This window comes from Odocoileus virginianus, chromosome 17 (assembly GCF_023699985.2).
Source record: "Odocoileus virginianus isolate 20LAN1187 ecotype Illinois chromosome 17, Ovbor_1.2, whole genome shotgun sequence".
Lineage (NCBI taxonomy): Eukaryota > Metazoa > Chordata > Mammalia > Artiodactyla > Cervidae > Odocoileus > Odocoileus virginianus.
In genome coordinates, this window is record NC_069690.1 from 21,376,866 (window position 1) to 21,383,726 (window position 6,861).

Genomic DNA, 6,861 nt, shown 5'->3' on the forward strand with positions numbered 1-6,861 from the left:
GGGGGTCTGAAGCAGTGCCTCTAAGCCCCCTTTCTAGGACACATGGACATGACAGAACAAAATACCTTAAAAGAAGAGAAAAAGAAGGAAAGAAAGAGAAGAAAAGAAATAAATAAAAAGAGGGGGGAGGGAGGAGAGAACAAATAACTGAGCTGAAAAACAGGCAAGGAGATTGGTAAGGAGGGGCTGAAAAAGTGAAAGTGTTAGTTGCTCTTTGGGACCACATGGTCTCAAAGATTGTAGCCTGCCAGGCTTCTCTGTCCATGGAATTCTCCAGGCAAGAATACTGGGGTGGATAGCCATTCCCTTCTCCAGGGGAACTTCTGGACCCAGGAAACAAACCCGGGCCTCCTGCACTACAGGCAGATTCTTCACCATCTGAGACACCAGGAAAGGAGGGGATACCTAGCACCAGGCAGCTGTTAAGTGTATTCTGTCTCAGAGTACAGAGAACCTACAAATTCAGAGGCCAGCGAGGTGGGAATGGGAGCTGCCTTGGGACAAAACTAGGGCAAAGGCTACTGCCCCTCCCTCCTTTCTCTTCTCCTTTTCCCCCTCTTCTCCCCTTCATAGAGAAAGATTTACAGCTATGTGGTGGCTTTTGCCCCCTGATAAGTCTGCAATCTGCCCTACAAAGAATGTAAAGAATGTAACCTTCTTGTGCAAGAAGATGCTCCTGGAGTTGCCTGAAGGAGAAGCAGAGATGAAAGGGGGAAAGAAAGAGAAGGCTTCCCTAGTTCAAGAGAAAACCACATCAAAGTCCTCCACTCCCTCCCCTCTAACCAAACAGAGGCGTTCCTGGGAATTCCCTGGCTATCCAGTGGTTAGGACTCTATTTTCACTGCGGGGAAAGGCACTATTTTTGCAAAGGACCAGGAGCAGGGGTTCAAGGACCTATTTGCCTGCCTGTGTCTGTGTCTCCCGAAGTCATGAGAGTTGCCTCCTACAGCTGTGCAAGTTGTGCCCTGCACAACTCCAGGGTACTATGTAAATGAAACCCTCCAGAGTTGGGTTACTCACACTCACTTTTTCTTCAAAAAAAAGAAAAAGAATTCCTGTGAAGATGACAAAGATTGCTATATACAGAGAAAATGACAGTATCACCTTGAAAAATGTGTATGAGAGAAAGGGAGAGACAAAATGTGGTGTATGTGTAGGCACCATTTGTACTGGTGGGAAAATACATTTCTGCCTAGTTCTCATCCATGGATGGAGACAAGAAGAGAGAAAGGAGAGAGAAAAACTCCTAAGTCTCAAAAAAAAAAAAAAAAAAAAATCCCAAATCCCTGCTGGAGTTTTCGGATTATGAAGAAGAGAGATTCCCCACCCCCACCCCTCACCCCCTCACCAGTGGGTAGTCCTTAGTTTTGCAAAGACAATTAAGCTATGCAAAGGCAGGATCTAGAGGCACCTCTGGGTAGGGAAGTCAAGGGATTGCAAGGCAAGGGGAGGGAAGGAGAGCAAGCTGGGAACCGAGACAGGAGGTGGGACCTTCCTTTTGTTGTTGTTTAGTCACTTAGTCATGTCTGACTCTTTGCAACCCCATGGACTATAGCATGCCAGGCTACCTTTTCCTTCACCATCTCCTGGAGTTTGCTCATACTCATGTCCATTGAGTCGGTGATGCCATCCAACCATCTCATGCTCTGTCATCCCCTTGTTCTCCCACCTTCAATCTTTCCCAGCATCAGGGTCTTTTCCAGTGAGTCAGCTCTTCACATCAGGTGGCCAAAGGATTAGAACTTCAGCTTCAGCATCAGTCCTTCCAATGAATATTCAGGACTGATTCGCTTTAGGATTGACTGGTTTGATCTCCTTGCAGACCAAGGGACTCTCAAGAGTCTTCTCCAGCACCACAGTTGGGACCTTCCTAGAAAGGTCAGTGAGATGTTCCCTGGGGTGATGACACGCTTCGGGGCTCTTGAGACTCATTCATCTGCTTTGCCTCTATGTAAGTCCCTCTGGTTGCCCCATCCTTTAGGAGAGCTGCTCACACAGACACCTCTGCAGGGAGAAATCAAGAAGGTGTCTGGAGTTCCCTGCTGGGCCAGTGGTTAGAGTTTTGTGCCTCCAGTGCAGAGGAACTAGGATCCTGCATGCTATGTGGCATGGCCAAAAAAAAAGAGAGAGAGAGGGTGCCAACTTCCTTGATTCCATCTTCATGGAGTTGAGAAAAATCGAGACCATCTGAAGGAGATGAGACGCGAGTGTGCGTGTCTTCTCTTCTGCGCTCCTCCTCCTGCCCACTCCTTTCTGACCCCACTAACCTTCCTCTGCCTCCTTGCTTTGACTTGCCGTTCCCTCTTCCCAGATGTCCATGGACCTCCTTCCTCGGTCTCTGCTCCCACGTTGCTTCATCAAGGAGACCTTCCCTCACTCGCCCATTCGACTCTGCAGACTGCCTACCCCTTCTCTGCTTTGTTTTCCTTGTACTCACCTCCTTCTAATTTTACAGATTTGTTTCATGCATTGTCTGCTCTTCCCTAATATGTGTACGCTCCATAGGAGCAAGAATTTTGGTCTTTTTGCTCCTATTGTATCTCAAGCGCCTGGCAGAATGCCTGGCACATAGGCCTTATGTGAATGTTAGTTGAATGACGAAATGACTGAAAGGAGAGTCCAGTGGAGGCCCTTTTTCAGAGTCAGATTTAGCTTCCTGTAATTGGCAGGTGTCTCCTGGCGAGCACCGCCCTTCCCGCAGGAGGTAAGCTGGGGGTGCACAATGTTTTAGGTTGCCTCTCAGAAGGATAGGTCTGCGGCAGCATCTGGACTGGGTCGGTGACATCACTCTCCCTTGTGCTTCCGCTTGCTAGAGAAAGGCATGTGGTTACAGTTGTAAAGCTGGTAATTGCACCTATCCGATTGCTTATCTTATCTGTCAGCTCCTTGGTGTCAGCTTCTCTGGGCGCGGTTCCTACTGACAAGAATGGACAAATTATTGTGGTGCTTTCATTTTTCTGTAACTTAATTTGTGGGGTGGCGTCTCAGATCTAGGTGTGGTCACAGGATGGTGTGAACCCTGATACAAAATTAGTTCAGTTAGGTTCAGTCGTTGAGTTGTGTCCGACTCTTTGCTACCCCATAAACTGCATCACTCCAGGCTTCCCTGTCCATTACCAACTCATGGAGCTTGCTCAGACTCTTGTCCATTGAGTTGGTGATGCCATCCAGCCATCTCATCCTCTGTTGTCCCCTTCTCCTCCTGCCTTCAATCTTTCCCAGCATCAGGGTCTTTTCAAATGAGTCAGTTCTTCACATCAGGTGGCCAAAGTATTGGACTTTCAGCTTCAGCATCACCTTCCAATGAATATTCAGTACTGATTTCCTTTAGGACTGACTGGTTTGATCTTACAGTCCAAGGGACTCTCAAGAGTCTTCTCCAGCACCACAGTTCAAAATCATCAGTTCTTTGGTGCTCAACTTTCTCTATAGTCCAACTCTCACATCCATACATGACTACTGAAAAAAACACAGCTTTGGCTAAATGGACCTTTGTGGGCAGTCATGTCTCTGCTTTTTAATATGCTGTCCAAGTTGGTCATAGCTTTTCTTCCAAGGAGCAAGCGTCTCTTGACTTCATGGCTAAAGTCACCATCTGCAGTGATTTTGGAGCCCCCAAAAATAAAGTCTCTCACTGTTTCCATTGTTTCTCCATCTATTTGCCATGGAGTGATGGGACAGGATGCCATGATCTTATTTTTTTTTTTTTTTTAATTCCCAAGTATCAGCCATTTATTTTTGTTTCATCTTTTAATTCTTATGGGGTTCATCAACTCTTTATCAGTAATGTTCTAACTGACAAAGACCAATTTACGTTAACTATAGTTATATACAACATATCAAGGGAGTACACAGGAAAATCAGAACACAAGACTTCATCAGCTAAACAGAGTTCAAGTTTGCTCTTATGAAGACATACAAGAAAACAAATACACTGAAGCATAAACAACAGCAAGAAAAATCAGAGTAACGCATTCCAGAAGGAAAGACACAATAAAGATCTCAATTTACAATATGTATAATTATATAATTTATTAAAATTAACACAATTCCTGTACACAATATTAACATGGTAGTCATTAAGTTTGTTAAGCACTTCAACTACTGAAAGGTTAAAACATACCAAAAACTATATTAACCAACTTCTCCATCCAGTGATCTAACCTAGTTCACTAGTTCAGGCTGAAAATTCACTCTCCAAAGTACTTCAGGCATGCAAAAAACAGAGCTAACAGGTTTAATCTGTTCTTCTCCCAAAAGTGACAATCCAGTAATTCCAAACAGAGTATGAAAAGGATCTACCATATCTCCTGGCCTATCTGCAAATCCTCCTGTTTCCTCATCTTGACATGCAAGGATGAAACCGCAGAGTTTTTCTCTATTAATCCAATGAAGCCTTTCAATTATCTTTAGGAAAGCCAAACCCACCAAGAATAGCATACGTCTGGTTACTTCTCTGGCCTTCCATTGAGTCGCCTGATGGGAGCTGTTGTTCACAAAACCACCAACGGAGTAAATCAGAATTTACTTGGTGCAACTGACTAGTAATAGACAAGAATCCTGCCCAGCATGGGATTCAGAGCTTGGCCTGCAACCAAATCCACCATCAAAGTTCATACATGATAAAACAAATTCGATTGCCTTTTCCACATTAGTAGCATCCAACTCCCCCAATAGAGCCAAAGTTTCTCACACAAAAAGAGAATCTTTATCAGTTTTCCTCCAAGTATCTCCAGCAGAAAAACCATCTTCTTTCCGTAGACACTGAACATATTCCACAACTTTGTGTCAGTAACATTAATACTATCATAGTAAGTATCTGAACAGCACTAAGAGTATGCAAAAGATGAGGATCATGTCCAATATTAGCACTTATTCCACCATGCTCGTGTTGACAAGACTTAATAAACATCGGAATTTCTTCTCTATTCACGCAATGTAGTTGTGCAAGGAGATCCATTACGGTCAAACCCCCGTAGATTCCTCTCATTCTCAAATACTCAGACATGCAATATTCATAGTCATCTTTCTCTGAGCCATAGGATGCAATATAATTTCCTTGCTTCTCCAGTAACAGGGTGTCCAAGTGCATCTGACTTAATGATAACATCCTTCTGCCGTATACATCTATCCACTCTCCTACTGACGCATCTAGACAGCAACACAAGACACGTCCACACTCACTATAACCCTGATCTTCGTTTTTTTAATGCTGAGTTTTAAGCCAGATTTTTCACTGTCCTCTTTCACTTTCATCAAGAGGCTCTTTAATTCTTCTTCACTTTCTGCCTTAAGGGTGGTATCATCTGCGTATCTGAGGTTATTGATATTTCTCCTGGCAATCTTGATTCCAGCTTGTGCTTCATCCAGCCCAGCATTTCGCATGATGTGCAAAATAGTCATATGTTATGTGATATCTTGTTCTTTGGGGACTTCTGTCCCAGGTGGTGAATCTAAACCCCTCGGTAGGTAGTCTGACTCCTAATTAAACCTTTCATGACCTTTAAACCCTGCAGGTGCTATTCCTCCTAACTACAAGGCTCCTCCCTTTGGGGAAAACAGCCTGCGGAGGAGCTCTGTAATTGCAGCTTTTAACACTTACTGCCTTTCTTCTGGAGGCAGCATTCTGATTTTCAGGGAAATCATCTCTCCCTAGTCTCTATCCCTGAGGTCAGGTGTGGTTCGTGCTTCTGTCTTGAGAGGTAGCAGGCACGTGACCCAGGGCCAGTAGGCATATATCAGAATGAGCTCTGCTCCTTAACTACACCTGTTGGGGCAGGGGAGAGCATCTCATTCAAGCTGGTGCACTGAGAATCAGCTCTAAGACTTTCCTTTTTATTTTATTTTTGGCTGTGCTGGGTCTTCGTTGCTGCACAGACTTCTCTATAGTTGTAGCACGTGGGCTCAGTAGTTGTGGCTCCTGGGCTGAGTTGCTTTGCAGCATGTCGGATCCTTCTAGATCGGGGACTGAACCAGTGTCTCCGGCATTGGCATGCGGATTCTTTACCACTGAGCCACGTGGAAAGCCCCTCTGAGACTTTCAAATCACTAAGAGATACTTTCTGCTTCCGAGGCTGAATCACCAAAGCCTGGGGCTGCCTACGGCTGCTGCTGCCACCACACCCAAGGGGAGAGTGGGCCTGAGAATGAAGCCGCCAGACACGTACCCGAGAGTGAGCGCCTGGAAGCCGACCTACCCTGGAACTGTTAGGTTGCTAATGCTAATAGATGTCCTTTTCTGCTCAAGCCACTTTGCATTTGGTTTGTCATTTGCAGGGGAGTTCACAGACTGTCCTTTGAGATGGATGACCTCAAATGTCATCTTCTCTGTGAAGTGTTTGCAACCCTCACCCCCACCTGAGTCAGCTTCTCACCAGTGTGCCCCTGATGCCTGTACTTCCCAGCTGGGCCGTGTTTCCATCTGCCAGCCCTGCCTGCTGGGCTAAGGGCCACATGGCAGGCACTGTGTGATGCTTCCCCCTCCCCTGCCCCCTGGAAGGACCAGGTTGAGTGGCCCTTCTGTGGACAGTCAGTGAAAGAGCAAGGCCACCTTGCAGCTGCTGACCACTCCTGCCCTTTGCCCCAGGGAGGGAGCCCAGCCTCCTTCTGGGGACAAGGCAAAAATTTATAATACAAGACCCCTGAAAGGATAGTTAGGGGCTTTAGAAAGGTTACGTACACACTGCTCTATTCAAAATGGATAACCCAGAAAGAATAAGAAAAACAAAAACAAAGATAAATTTTTAAAAGTGGATAACCAAGGACCTACTCAGAGTATAGAACTCTGAAACTCTGCTCGTTACGTGGCAGCCTGGATGGGAGGAAGGTTTGGGGGAGCATGGACACATGTATATATATATA

General features: G+C 45.5%; 1 pseudogene; it reads right to left on the reverse strand.

The window, feature by feature from the left end:
* Window positions 1–4,164: 4,164 nt before the first annotated feature.
* LOC110147992 (geranylgeranyl transferase type-2 subunit beta pseudogene) lies at window positions 4,165–5,625 on the reverse strand (annotated as a pseudogene).
* Between the last annotated feature and the right edge of the window lie 1,236 nt (window positions 5,626–6,861).